Here is a 14,074-nt window from a genome sequence, read left to right as displayed (position 1 = left end):
GAAAAAATATATGTAAAAGTGAAAAGCTTTGTTCATGTTCTCCTGTTAAAGGTGTTGATTTAAGGCAGTTCTTTCATCCTTGTCTTTTATTTTTATTCATTTATTTATCGAAAGTATAGTCAATTACCATGTGTCAATTTCTGGTATACAACACAATGTCCCAGTCATGCATATACATACATATATTCATTTTCATATTCTTTTTCATTAAAGGTTATTGCAAGATAGTGAATTTAGTTCCCTATGCTATACAGAAGAAATTTGGTTTTTAAAATCTATTTTTACATCCTTGGCTTTTAAATCTGGTTATTAATTAGCCAAGAACACTGACTTACATTGTGAAAAGTGAACCTTAAAATGTTTCTGACCTGTAATATATGTAGGTCTTAAACCCACTTTTTAGGTTTTGGTGAAAGAGTTTGACCTAAATTCAGTGAATTTTATATTTTCACTTAATAGTTTATCGTTACCTAAATGACTTAGTACTGAGCTTCAGTACCGTCATTTTCGTAGTGTGAGTTGTCCTTAATTCAATGAGATGTCTACTTTGCCTAAGGGGTTAAGGTATAGAAATGCTTGAGTGTGAAACTAGGTCTGTTGATGTCAGCTTCTCTGCCAGTTCTTTCTATAAGCAGATACTTTTATTGAGGAAAAGTTCTAGGTGTTCTGCTTCCCTTAGGGCCTTGATTCCTGGTTTACAGTTATTCAAAGAGAGAATTATTCTTCTGGACTTTGTGACATTAAATACTAACCTTGCAAACCCAAATTCATAAAGTAAGTTTGTAGTTGAGTCTATCTACTAAACAAATGAATAGGGGTTCCTATGATTCTCTATCTTTAGATAGGCAGGTTTCCAAGTAGACATGGTTAACAGTGCTGTATATATCTTTTCAGTTGTACTTTTTTAAAGAGAAAACTTAGAACTTGCTCAGGTAGCTAAGGATAAACATAATTATTATTTTTAAAAGAGAGACCTTGTTCAAATAGCTAGGGATGAAATAAGTAGGTATTGTTAAATACTTCCTATGTTTAATCTGTCAATATTGATTATTCTGATATTTGAGTATAACATTTCTCTTGGCTTTTAAGATTTTCCACCTTTGAATAAAATGTGAAACTGCACCTTGTTCAAGTCTTTAAGGCTTTGGCGTTCTGATCAGTTTTCAAAAGCCCTTCCAGTTATTTAGAGGGCTAATTCCAGACTAGTCAGAGGGAGGGTATTAAGTTACTTGCAAATCTGAGTTGTCCTTTATATCCTTCTTGTACCTTGGTAGAAGCAGAAAGAGATGGAACAAAATAGCCCCTGTTGCCTTGAAGAAATACGTATTGTTTTCCTTGGTGATCAGAATTGAGTTTCACTACTTCTTCATTTTAGGATCACTAATCTGAATATGATAGTCAGTCTGGACATTCATGCTGGATTTCAGACGTCTAGCCTATTATCTCTGGGGTACATTAGTACTTATCATTCCATGTATCACAAGTGGTTAGGAGCTGAAGACCTGGGTTTGAATCCTGCCTCTTCTGCTTCACCCTGGGCAAGATACACATTCTTCTCAAGACTTGTTTTTTTCATCTGTAAAATGAGAATTAATAATAATAACAATATAATACAAATTTCATAGGGGTATTTAGAGCAAATGAAATAATGCAGCACAAGTACTTAGCAAATTCAGTGTCCACGTGCTTAATAAGTGTTAGTTAATATTCCATTCTAAAATAGCTTTTATATTTAATTGCTTTTACAGCAGATGTTATACTTCCAAACTTAGACTGCTTTCTGAAAGTGGTTGGAATTTCAGAGCCAATTTTCCGGGACCATAATTGTTAAATTAAAATTTACTTTTCAGGGAAGAAAAAATAGTTTCACCACTGAAAGAAAATACAGGTTTTTTTGAATACACATTTCTCAGATTTTAAAATATGCATACTTCTCATAGAAAATTTAGAAAGTAGTGACAATTATTAAGAAACAGGACAAAAATTACTGTACAAAAATCACTCAGCCCCAAAGATAACCATCATAAGTAGTATAGAATAGTGTGTTTGTCCTTATTTTTAAGTTACATTCCAAAAGCAGTCAGTACATGCTTATTTTAAAAGAGTCTAGCAAGTCAGTTATATAGAGTAAAAAGTGAAAATTACTTTCCTTACCTTCTAGTCGCTTTCCTTACAGATATCCACTGTTAACAATTTTGTTTTCTCTATGCAATTAGAAATGAGCACTGTGTGTGTGTAGTTTTACCTTGATTTTTTTAATGAAAAAAATCTAATTATAAATTTTTTCCCATCTCAGTACGTATAGTTCTGCTTCATCTTTTTCATGGTTATACTTTACTTAATTATTCATGGTTGTTATTTCCACTTTTGAGCAACTAAGACTGGAGCTTTAATGAAGTTTCTTATACCTTTGTGCCCATGCATATGTATACAAGTATTTCCATAAAAAGGATGTTTAAGTGTATATTTTAAGTTTTTTTTTTTAATTGAAATATAGTCAGTTACAGTGTGTCAGTTTCTGGTGTACAGCACAGTGTCTCAGTCGTGCATATACATACATATATTCAGTTTCATATTCTTTTTCACTAAAGGTTATTACAAGATATTGAGTCTGGTTCCCTGTGCTAAACAGAAGAACTTCGGGGTTTTTTTAATTCTATTTTTATATATAGTGGCGAACATTTGCAAATCTCGAACTCCCAGATTTATCCCTTCCCACTCCCTGGTAACCATAAGATTGTTTACTATGTCTGTGAGTCTGTTTCTGTTTTGTAGATGAGTTCATTAGGTTCTCTTATTAAGTTTTGATAGATGCCAAATTGCTTCCTAAAAGGCTATATTAACCTGTATTTCCTTATTGAATTGTAGAAGCTCTTTACATATAGTAGATATTAATCCTTTGCTTTCTGTTTAAGAAGATCGTTCCCATTTTACCTTTATCAAAAAACAATCTTCTATATTTTCTTCTGGTACTTTAATTCTTGTTCTAGTTGAATCTTAAACTTCTGTTTTGTGTGTGTGTGTGTATGTGTGGTGGAGTAAGAGTTTTTAAAATATCAAGTAGTTTGGCTACTGAAATAAAATATAGGTATAAAAATATTGCAGGAGTTTGAGGTTTGTTTGAAAATCAGTCACATTATAGAGATTCAGAGAGGAATATTTTCATGGTTTTATTGTAAGCATCACACCTGTAAATGGGGGAGAAATACCCCTTGTTGGCCCCTATTTCTTGTCATCTACCTAATTCATCCTCATCCTTCAAATTTCAGCTTTTGAGTATAGTTTTGGGAGTCTTCTGATCTCCACTATGACTCAGGTATTCTTACTGCTCTTATATATTTTCTTAACATGTTGATCCATAATCTATTTGCAGTGTGCTGAAAGAATGAGTTATTCATCTGGAAATGAGAGTTATTTCTCAATTTTTGTCAGTTGAAACTAATCAAAAGGGAGATGAAAGGAAGAACTTAGTGATGTTGGTTAAAAGAGATACACATATATACGTTTGCATACAGGGCCCTTTTAACCTGCATTACTGAGTTCTTCCTTACATCTTTCTGATCCAGCTATTCTGTTACCTTGCAGGTGATATTTTTTCATGGGAATATTTAATAGGTTCTGGAAAATAAGAAGGTTTTATTTTGATCTTGCATTTATTTTGTAAGAATAAGGTGTATTTTAAGGTATAATCTCAGGTTTAAAAAATTAATTCCTGCATTAGTTTTGAGATTATTTAGTAATTTATAGGCTTATGAAGCAAAATTTTTATATAATAAACACATGAATTTCAAGAATTAAGGTAAAGCTTTTAGACACAATTTCAGGTACTATAAAGAGCAAATTACTAAAGGATAAAAAGTCACAGTGGCAGATGTAATAGTAGAAATACAGCCAGATGTTTGATTAAGTATTTCTGTTGTAAATTCTTTCTGAACTTTTTTCACTTTCCTGATTAAATATTTGAAAAGAATGAAGTTTAAAAAAAAAAACCTTATTTCAGTACCTATGAGTAACTACTGTTAATATTTCGATATGTTTCTTTGTGTATATACATACTTTAGTCTTCTAAAATTGGAATCATGTTCTATATAGTTTGCTATCTTGCTTTTTTTTTTTACTTAGCATTAAGTCTTGAAAGTTTCCCTGTGTTCTCCTTAAAAATTCTTTTAAAAAGTGATTTTTTAATGTTTGCCTAACATTTCATTGTACAGTTATGCCTTAGTTTCACTATTTTCCTATTGGTGAATATGTAACTTATTTTCAGTGTTTTATATAAATCATACTATAGCAAATATCTTTTTACTCATTCCTGATTATTACTTTAGAATATTTTCCCAGAAGTGGAATTAATGAAAGGGTATAAGCATTTAAAAGTGTTAAATTACCCTTCAGGAAGTTTTGATGTGTACCATCACTAGCATTGTGAATCTCACTTTGTTGCTATTCTCATTGAAATAACCATCATTCTTAATGAAATTATTAATTTTGTATATTGCTAGGCAAATATGCATTTCTTGTTTAAATTATAACAAATTTTGTTTTTGTGAACTTGATTTAGTTCCATTGTTTCTGATAAATATACAGAAGTAACTAGAATTTTTTTTAGTAAGTTTACTTTTCTCCCTTTCTAAACTTTTTATACAATTTTAAAAGTTACTTTCCATTTACAGTTATTACAAAATATTGGCTATATTCCTTATGTTGTACAGTATGTCCTTGGGCTTATTTTACACCCAATAGTTTCTGTCTCTAGAAGTAACCAGATTTTTGTGTTCACTATTATTTTTATTGTCTTACTGCACTTCAGTGAAATTTTATTTACTTTTGTTGTCCAGGTTCATCATCTTATCTGAAAATAATAGTAACTTTTACTTCCTTACCAATAGTTATAATATTTGTTTTCTATTTTAGCTCTTTATCACATTGGTAAGAATCTCAGAGACAGTTAAATAAAAGAAGTGATAATTGTCTTGGAATGTCTCTGGTATTTTTACAATTAAAGATGAATTCAGCTTTTAGTTTAAGAGAGAAATTCTTTATTATTTTATTCTGTTTTTTTAATTAAAAAAAGGAATGACTTCTGAATTTTATCAAATGTTTTTGTAACACTTATTTAAGTGGTGATAGGGTTTTTCTTCTTTTAACTACTGATAAGAGTACATAAATAAATTATTGCTGATGACCCAAAGGTACCCTAAGGTATATATTACAAGGAACCAAAACCTCACTTGTGTTAAGTGTACAGGATTTATTGAAAGGATAAAAGAGAATCTCATAGAAATTTAATCAGAGTATGTACTCTGTATAGTAACTTCTCTAGTTCCTTCTGTAGTCTGTTGAGAAGTCCTTACTCATTCATGAGTCAATTTTGATAAATTTATACTTCCCAGATTCTATTTTTTAAAATTTTCAAATTTATTATTATACTGGTGTATATGATTTTTTTTAAAGCAAATCACTTTATAATCACTTTATTCATATACAGCTTATGGTTTTCCTCCATTTCTGAGGTCCAAAGGAATTGTCTCTATTAGCAAATATGCCCTGGCTATACCAGCATTTTCCAGTGGCTTTTTTTCTTCTCCATGCCAACTTAGTCCCAAGAAAAGAAAAACCAAAATGAATAGATAGGAAAAGCTGGGATTTCTACTTTCTCTCACATAGTCACAGCTAACATGTGATATTTTTTATAATTAAAACCTGTTGTGTTCATTCCATCTTTTATTAGTGATTTCATTATTTTTCTTGATTTGATTTGCCAACTGTTTATGTTTGTCTACTTAGTGGTTTTCAATAAGCAGCTTTGAGATTTATTTTGTTGGTTTTCTGTTTTCTGATTTCCTAATTTCTACTTTTCTCTTTATTTTTTTCTTCCTTTTCTTCTCGTTCTTTTTTGTTATAGTTTTCTTAACTCAGTAAATTCTTTGTTCCCCACCCTTTTTAAAAAAATGAAAACACTCAGTGGTCTTAATTTGCCTCTGAGTACAGCTTTGGCCGCACTCTAAAATTTATATGAATGATATTCTTATAGTTATTGCTTTCCAAATAGTTGGTACTTCTAGTTTGATTACCTCTTTGACTTACAAGCTTAGTATAGTTCTTTTCACTCAGTTTTCTTTCATTGTTAGTGACTGTGGTCTTTTAAAATATCTTAAATTTATTGAGTTTCTTTGTGACTTAAAGCATAATCCAGTTAGCTAAATGTTCTGTAAAAACTTAAAAAGAACATTGTTTGCATGTACAGTTTTATATACACATGTATGTCTGTTAATTAAACTTTATTTAAATATTTTATTTGATTTATTATTCCTTATGAATAGTTTTTATTAACTATAAGATTTAGTTCCTATTAATTTTTTAATCTTAACCTGTCAAAGACTTGAGAGGTAGCATTGTTACTGAGAAGCTTGTTCTTACACTGGGGACTTTACATTTTTGTTTCTTCTGCCTGAATCCTGTCTTCCTTTCATATTTCACTGTTTTAAAGAGGCCTTTCCTGATCAGTCATCTAAAATAGCCTCCACCTAACCCCACTCACTATCTCACTTCTGTGTTTTTCTTTATAGCACTTCTGTCTGAAATTATTTTTTTATTTACTTGTTACTTTATTTCTTTGCTATTATTCTGTTCAGAACTTAGAACAAGTAGGTATGTAGTAAGTACGTGTTTGCTGAGTAGAGTGTCTTTTTTATTTCTAATGATTTTTATTTTTCTTTAATTAATAGACTTTATTTTGTACAATTTTAGATTCACAGCAAAATTGAGCAAAAAGTACAGAATTCTGATATACCCTGATCTCACTCCTCCCCCACCTTCCCCTATGGTCAACTTTCTGTGATGTGTGGTACATTTGTTGTCATTGATGAACCAACACTGACACATCATTATCAAAGTCCATGGTTTACATTAGGGCTCACTCTTGATATTGTACACCGTATGGGTGTGGACAAATGGTGGATAATGATATGTATCCACCATCACAGTATCGTACACAATAGTTTCTCAGCCCCAAAATTCCCTGTGCTCCACTTATTCATCCCTCCCTTCTCCCTAATGCCTGGCAACCAACCATTGGTGCTTCAACTGTCTCCATAGTCTTGTCTTTTCCAGAATGCCATATAGTTGGGATTATATAGCATGTAATCTTTTAAACTTGACTTCTTTTACTTAGGAATACGTATTTGAGTTTCATTCTTACCTTTTCATGGCTTGATATCTCATTGCTTTTTTGTGCTGAATAATATTCTGTTGTTGGGATACACCATTACCCTCTGCAGGACATCTTGGTTGCTTCCACATTTGACACTTAAGAATAAAGCTTCTATAAATATCCATGTTTGGGTTTTGTATGGACATAAGTTTTCAGCTGATTTGAGTAAATAGCAAAAAATATGGTTGCTGGGAATTTTGCTAAGAATATATTTAGTTTTGTAAGAATCTGCTAAAACTCTTTCAAAGTGGCTGAACCATTTTGCTTTCCCAACAGCAGTGGATGAGTCACTCAAATCCTCATCAGCATTTTATGTTGTTAGTGTTTTGGATTTTAGCCATTCTGGTAGGTGTGTAGTGGTATCTCATTGTTTTGATTTGCAGTTCCCTAATGAAGTATGATGCTAAGCATCTTTTCTCATTTCTCTTTGCCATCTATATATCATCTTTGGTGAGGTATCTCTTCAAATCTTATGCTCATTATTTTTTTTTAATGGAGGCTAGGTACTGCACCCAGGATCCTCATGCATACTAAGCATGAGCTCTACCATCAAACTATACCCACCTCCCCTCTTATTTTTCAGTTGGGTTCTTTATTTTCCTATTGTTGAGTTTTAAGAGTTCTTTGTATATTTTGTATCTTTATATTAGATACTTCTTTTGCAAATATTTTCTCTCACCCTGTTGCTTGTCTTCTTGTTCTCTCCACTCTAATTATTTTTATCATGTTTTTGCTGCAATATTATGGATGCATGTGTAAATTCTGTACTGCTAAAGATCTACATTATACCTAATCAATAAAAATAATTGTCATATTTAATCTTAATGAGTCTTACATTTTACTTACCTGAAATTCATATCTGTACTATACTTTGTTCAGTAAATTTTATCCAACTTTGTCTTTACATACCATTTTTCGTTGTGTCTCTTAAATTACATATAACTTATTTTTGTTTTAATCCAAAATGAATACTGAAAACATTTATGTGTATTGTCATAATTAATTTTGTTGGGTATGTTTCTGTCATTTTATTTAATGCTTTCTGGTTTTTAATGATTTATTGCTACTACTTTTACATTTTTGTAAGATACACATAATGTAAAGTTACCATCTTAACCATTTTTAAATAGAGTTGACCCTTGAACAACCCAGGTTTGAACTGCACAGGTCTACTTATATGTGGGTTTTTTCAATAGTAAATACTGTAGTACTATACTATTTGAGGTTGATTGAATTCTGGGATGCAGAACCATACATACAGAGGAACTTTGGACTTGGAGGAACCATCTGTATAGAGGGCCAGACTATAAATTATACTCAGATTTTTTACTGTGTGGAGGGTTGCATCCCTAACCCCTAAGCTGTTCAGTGTCAGCTCCATACAGTTCTTTACCATTAGGTACATTTACATTGTTGTACAACCATCATCACCACCCATCTCTAGAATTTTTCATCTTCCTCAGCTGAACCTCTGCACTCATTAAACACTAACTCCCTATTCCTCCCTACTCACAAAGCCTAGTGACTGTCTCTAATCTACTTTTCTCTATTTTGCCTATTCTAGATGATTAATATAAGTGGAATCATGCAGTATCTGTCCTTTTGTGTCTGGCTTATTTCATGTAGCATGTTTTCAAGATTTGTCCATGTTATAGCATGTATTAGTACTTAATTCCTTTTTTAAGGCTGAGTAATATTCCACACTATACACATTTTGTTCATCCTGCTGTTTTCTGTTTTAAAGCCCACTTATCTATAATTTAAATGTATTTAACTGTAAATCTGAAATTAAAAAAAAATTCTGATTTGTCAGTTAAAAAAGAAAATCATACTTTGACTTCCCCTATGTTTAAAGACTGGCTTATTCTCTTAATTCATCCTCACTTTAGTCCTTGTCATTTTCTCAATCTTACATTTAAATTGATTTATCACGTGTGTCAGCTAACATACATTTTCAGCTAATATATTTAGTAGGAGTAACTAGAAGGCGTATTTAATAATTATTAGGTCACTAATAGTCTCAGAAATTCTGTAGATATATTGTGTCATCTTGGAGCAGTCATTTTGTTTCGGAGCATCCTGTGCCTGATGGTGGTAGGAATTTTCCCTTTTCTTGAAGTATTTTGACAGACTGTGTCTTGTCCATGTTAATTAATGTTGCCTGGTACATTAACTCCTTATGATCTTCATACTTGGGGTTTTTTTCATTTCCAAAAATATTTTTGTTTATTTTTAGTTGTTTTCTTCCTACAGAATGATTGTAATAATTCAATTGGCTTATGATTTCTGTCTTTTGTATGAGCTGCTCAAATGTTTGTCCTTATCACTCATTTGATTTTCCTTTATCACCTTCAGTGTAGGCTTTATTTCTGCCATTGAAATTTTAGTGTCTTTGCATCCTTTAAAAATTTACTCCACGCCTAGGAAAGTAGTAAAGAGACCAGAGATAGAAAGAAACCAATTTCCTAGAAATTTGTATGTTTTGCATTCTACTGGCTGTGAACTCCAGAAAAAGTGTCAACCCTGAGGTATAGAGTTTATTATCTTTCTTTCTACCTCATTATTTTTTTCCCAGTATTTTTAATCAGTATATCAAAATAATTTTAAAATGTTAAAAATCATTGACAATATTGTCAAGAAAAGTAAAAGTAGCTACTAGTAGGATATAAATATATGGCAGTTTCCATTTTATGAAAGGAAAAAGAGAAACAAGAAAAATCATCAGTTCACCAAATGTAAAGAAAGGAACCAAGAAAGCATAATAACCATAAAGCATTAAATAACCAGAAGAAAGCTTGATACATGTATCACAACAAATGTAAACGGGTTGACTTTATCTATTAAAAAACAAAAACTGTAAAAAGAAATTTTTTTTTTTACTTCACTCCCTTTTCTTCTTAAATTACTCTCATTTCATCTTGGTCTTTTCTCTCCATGTATGCCTGTTTTATGGAGTTTGCCAAACAGTGTTTGGAAGTTAATTCTGTGTTCTTGAAGTAATTCACCTTTCAGGTTAGACTCTGCTTCTGTGTGAAGGTAATTTTCTCTCTTCCCTGTGCTGCATTATTTTTTTGTTGGGATCTATGTTTGATTTTTTTCTGCTTATTCATCCTTAAATGGTAACTATTACCTGTTATCTAATATGCATTTGTGAGGAACGTTTCTGGGATTGATTGCCTCTACAGTTGATTGGGATTCTGGTTGAAACCTTTTCTTCTAAATACCCAGCTCCTAGCCTGAATTCCAGTGATTAATTGGCATTCATCTAAATGGACAGTTCTAGACTAGAATGATGGGATCTTACCCTACCCTGGTTTCTAGCATGTGCTGCTGTTAGGGCACTTCCTGATTCTAACCTTGTACCCACAACACAACAGTTGGCTTGTATGACTATACCTCCCAGGAAGTCACGTGCCAGTCCAGGTTTTGCTGCCCTTTCACAGCTTCACCTGCATCTTATGTATGCACAGGCATATAGAAAGACACTTGCTTGTTCTCTGGAACTTACATGGTAGTCTCCTATGTACAAAGAGGGTAGTCTGTATGTACAAAGAGCAGAAAAGACGATAAGGAGCTCTAGCTGCCACAGATCTGCCTCTATATAGCAAGAAATCACTTAGTGAGGATAACTGACTAGCTTGTTTCTTTGAGGCAGACTTTGGGTCTCCAAATAAAAGGATGGTTAGCAGAGAGGGACAAGCTATCTTTATATCTTCTTTTAGGTAGATGGTTGAACTTTCTTGTATGAAGCAGATAAGAATGGTGGGAATCTTTTCTCTTGAGTGACCTTGTAGCTAATGGAAAGCCTTCAGAGATTTGATAAAATTGTCTTCATGGAAATTTGGGATAGATTACATGGTGACTTCTGATTTGATACTATTTTTTACTAGAATAAACGGATTCCAGTTTTTGTTTAATCTATGTCACCACCTAAGGAATCAAGTAATCAGTCTGCAGTTGACCTTCATTTTTTCATTGTAAAGCCTTAGGTTGATTTACACTTTGATTGTAGGAAGATGGTGCCCTGTTTCAGTTTGCATCTTTTTGATGTCTAGTTGAACAGTTTTCATATACGTACAGTCCCCCTACTTATGATTTTTTTTTTACTTTACTAGGGTGCAAAAGTAATATGCATTTAGTAGAAACCATACTTTGAATTTTGACCTTTTCCTGGACTAGCTATACAGGGTTCCATAGTCTGGTGGTACTGGACACAGGCAGCAAGCTGCAGCTCCCAGTCAAGCCACACGATCACAAGGGTGTAACCAATACACTTAACAACTATTCTATTTTTCACTTTAAGTACAGTATTCAGTAAATTACATGAGATATTCAGTGCTTTTTTAGAAGATAGGCTTTGTGTTAGATGATTTTGCCCAACTGTCAGCAAATGTGTTTTGAGCATGTTTAAGATATGCCTGGCTAAGCTATGATGTTCTTTGATAGGTTTATGTGTATTAAATGCATTTCAATTCAAGAATATTTTTAACGTACAATGGATTTATGGGTATGTAACCCCATCTTAAGTCAAGAAAGATCTGTGTTTGTTCCTCCTCCCCTCTTTTTCATTTTGAATTGCTGTTTGGGGTTTTTGGCCAAACTTGAGAAAAGCTTGACTTCATACTGTTGAGTAGCCTTCTTCTTACTACTTTTTTATATTTTTAATTTGTTATTGTTACTTCCCCATTCACTATCTTATAGGCAATTTTGAAGCATTTTCTGTCTCACCTCTTTACTTCTTTCATGCTTAGTCATAGTTTCACTTTTTTAGTGTAGTGATTGGGTGAAGGCTAAGGGGAAGTAAAAAAAAAAAAAAGGAATTACAAAGTTTCTTTAACATACTGCTTCCTCTGTTTATGGAGACCTTCTCTTTTTGCTTGGCAGATTCTTGTCCTTCAAAAGCCAGTTCTGATTTCTTTGCCTGATTACTCTCATATAAGTAGGAGCCTCTTTTCTATTGCATTCCACTCATCTCTATCAGCTCTTATCTCATTGCACAGTAGTTATTAGTTACTTTTTTTCCACTGATGGTGAGCTCAAAACTGAGACTAAATCTTAGTTTTTGATCTCTAGCATCTGACATATTGTAGACACAAAATAAATACTTAAATGACTTACTAAGAGTTTTCCTTTTTTTCCCCCCCTTCAGCCATGTCATTTTCCTGCTTCTAGATTAAAATATAAAAAACAGGTCTTTCTGGGAAGTGTGATTGTGAATATTCTGTTTTTCTTAAGCTTTTATCCTGGTTTGGATTTCTTTGTAATGACCTTGTACTACTTTTATTATGAGAATAAAAAAAACATAACCAGACCTCTCAGATTTCCAGGTTCTCCCCATTGCCCAGCCCCTGCCACTTTCTGGCCCACTCAACTCAACAGTCTTATTTCTCACTACTTGCTGCTGTATGTCCTTTTGTCTCCTTCTGTCTTCTGTCTTCTGTCTTCTGAACCATATCATTCTTAAAGTTCCCACTGCCTAGACTCCCATCTTCTGGGTAGGAAATTGTTGTAAATTGAGAAGTGCTTGTGATAGGGATTCAATATTAATGTCTTGCTGACTTTATCCTGAGTATGTGGTGGTTAAAGTGAGGTTCTTGGATAAGTTTTATCAGTTGTAAGGATCAGGATAAATGGAGCATTTAATTGCCTTAGCTTTGTGGAGTGGTGACCTTAAAGAAGTTAGTATGGTGAAAATGTCTTCAAATTTTCCTGGGTCTCCCCTAGCCTAAAAGAGAAAAACAAAACAAAACAAAACAAAACTTTACTTGACTCTGATGCCATCACGGACACACCTTTCTTTGATTGATTTATTCATTCAGCAAGTACTTATCTCCAAGACACATGAACTAGACACAGTGCTCTGCATTAGTGATATAATGGTCAACAGAATACTCACTGGATTCATGCTTCTGGAGTTTATAATGTAGTTAGGGTAGACAGACATTTAAAAAGCAAATCCAGTGTAATAAATGTTAAGACAGAATAAACTAATGTGTATCGGATGGCAGTGAGGAGGCATCAGAGGTTTCCTGAATACTTCTTGAAGTAGGTGTTTGACAGGTGGAGGTGGTGGACAGAAAGTAGGGTGACTGACTCAATCCCAGTTTACCCAGGACTTTCCTGGGCTTAGCACTGAAAGTCTTGTGTCCCAGGATAACTCTCTCAGTTTCAGGAAAACTGAATGATTGGTCACTGAACAGTAAATCTTCCAGAAAGGTCATGTGTGAAGGCCTGAGATGGCTAATTGTGACAAAACTTAAAGCCTGTATAGGGAAAGTCTACAGAGAGATGAGTCTGGTAAAGTAGGAGTCTGATCACGCATGGACTATGGGGCTTCATCGTAAATACTCTACTTAAAGGCTTTAAGTAGGGAACTAAAGTGATAAAGTTTAATATATTTTAAAGTTGCTCTCTGTGGTGTGAAGAATAGACTGGAGGGACTGAGAATGGATTTAGGACAGTAAATAACAATGGTTAAGTTATAAGCTACAGCCACATAGAAATTGAGGAAACTGTTTTGGGAAGCATGGATAGTTTTTAGAATTAGGTTATGATAGAGGTGTGAAAGCTTGAAGCAAATGATTTTCAAAAATCGCTTTCCTCCAAGACGGCTAATTTCTTAAAAATGGAAAACCTAACATTTTTACTTCTTTCTGTCTTGCTGGATAAAAATTTTACTAGCAGAGTAAATTCAGACAGCAGTTTATTTTTTTTTAAACTGTCAGCCTTTTTTTTTCTTCTAAATTTGAAGAACAGCAATGTAGAATGTTGGAGACATGGCTGTGAAGTTTGAAAGTGATTATTTTCCTGAATACGGGAAAAAATGTAACTTTAAATAGTTTTGTCAACTTCAAAGTAGTCCTG

General features: G+C 32.9%; 1 protein-coding gene across 7 annotated transcripts in view; it reads left to right on the top strand.

Moving 5' to 3' along the window:
• The window catches only part of PAK2 (p21 (RAC1) activated kinase 2), a 66,917-nt gene that overhangs the window by 1,592 nt on the left and 51,251 nt on the right, over window positions 1-14,074 (top strand). The window lies entirely within an intron of this gene.

This window comes from Vicugna pacos, chromosome 1, assembly GCF_048564905.1.
Source record: "Vicugna pacos chromosome 1, VicPac4, whole genome shotgun sequence".
In the NCBI taxonomy this organism is placed as follows: Eukaryota; Metazoa; Chordata; class Mammalia; order Artiodactyla; family Camelidae; genus Vicugna; species Vicugna pacos.
Note: the sequence above shows the minus strand (reverse complement) of the source record. Positions and strands in the feature narration are given on the sequence as shown.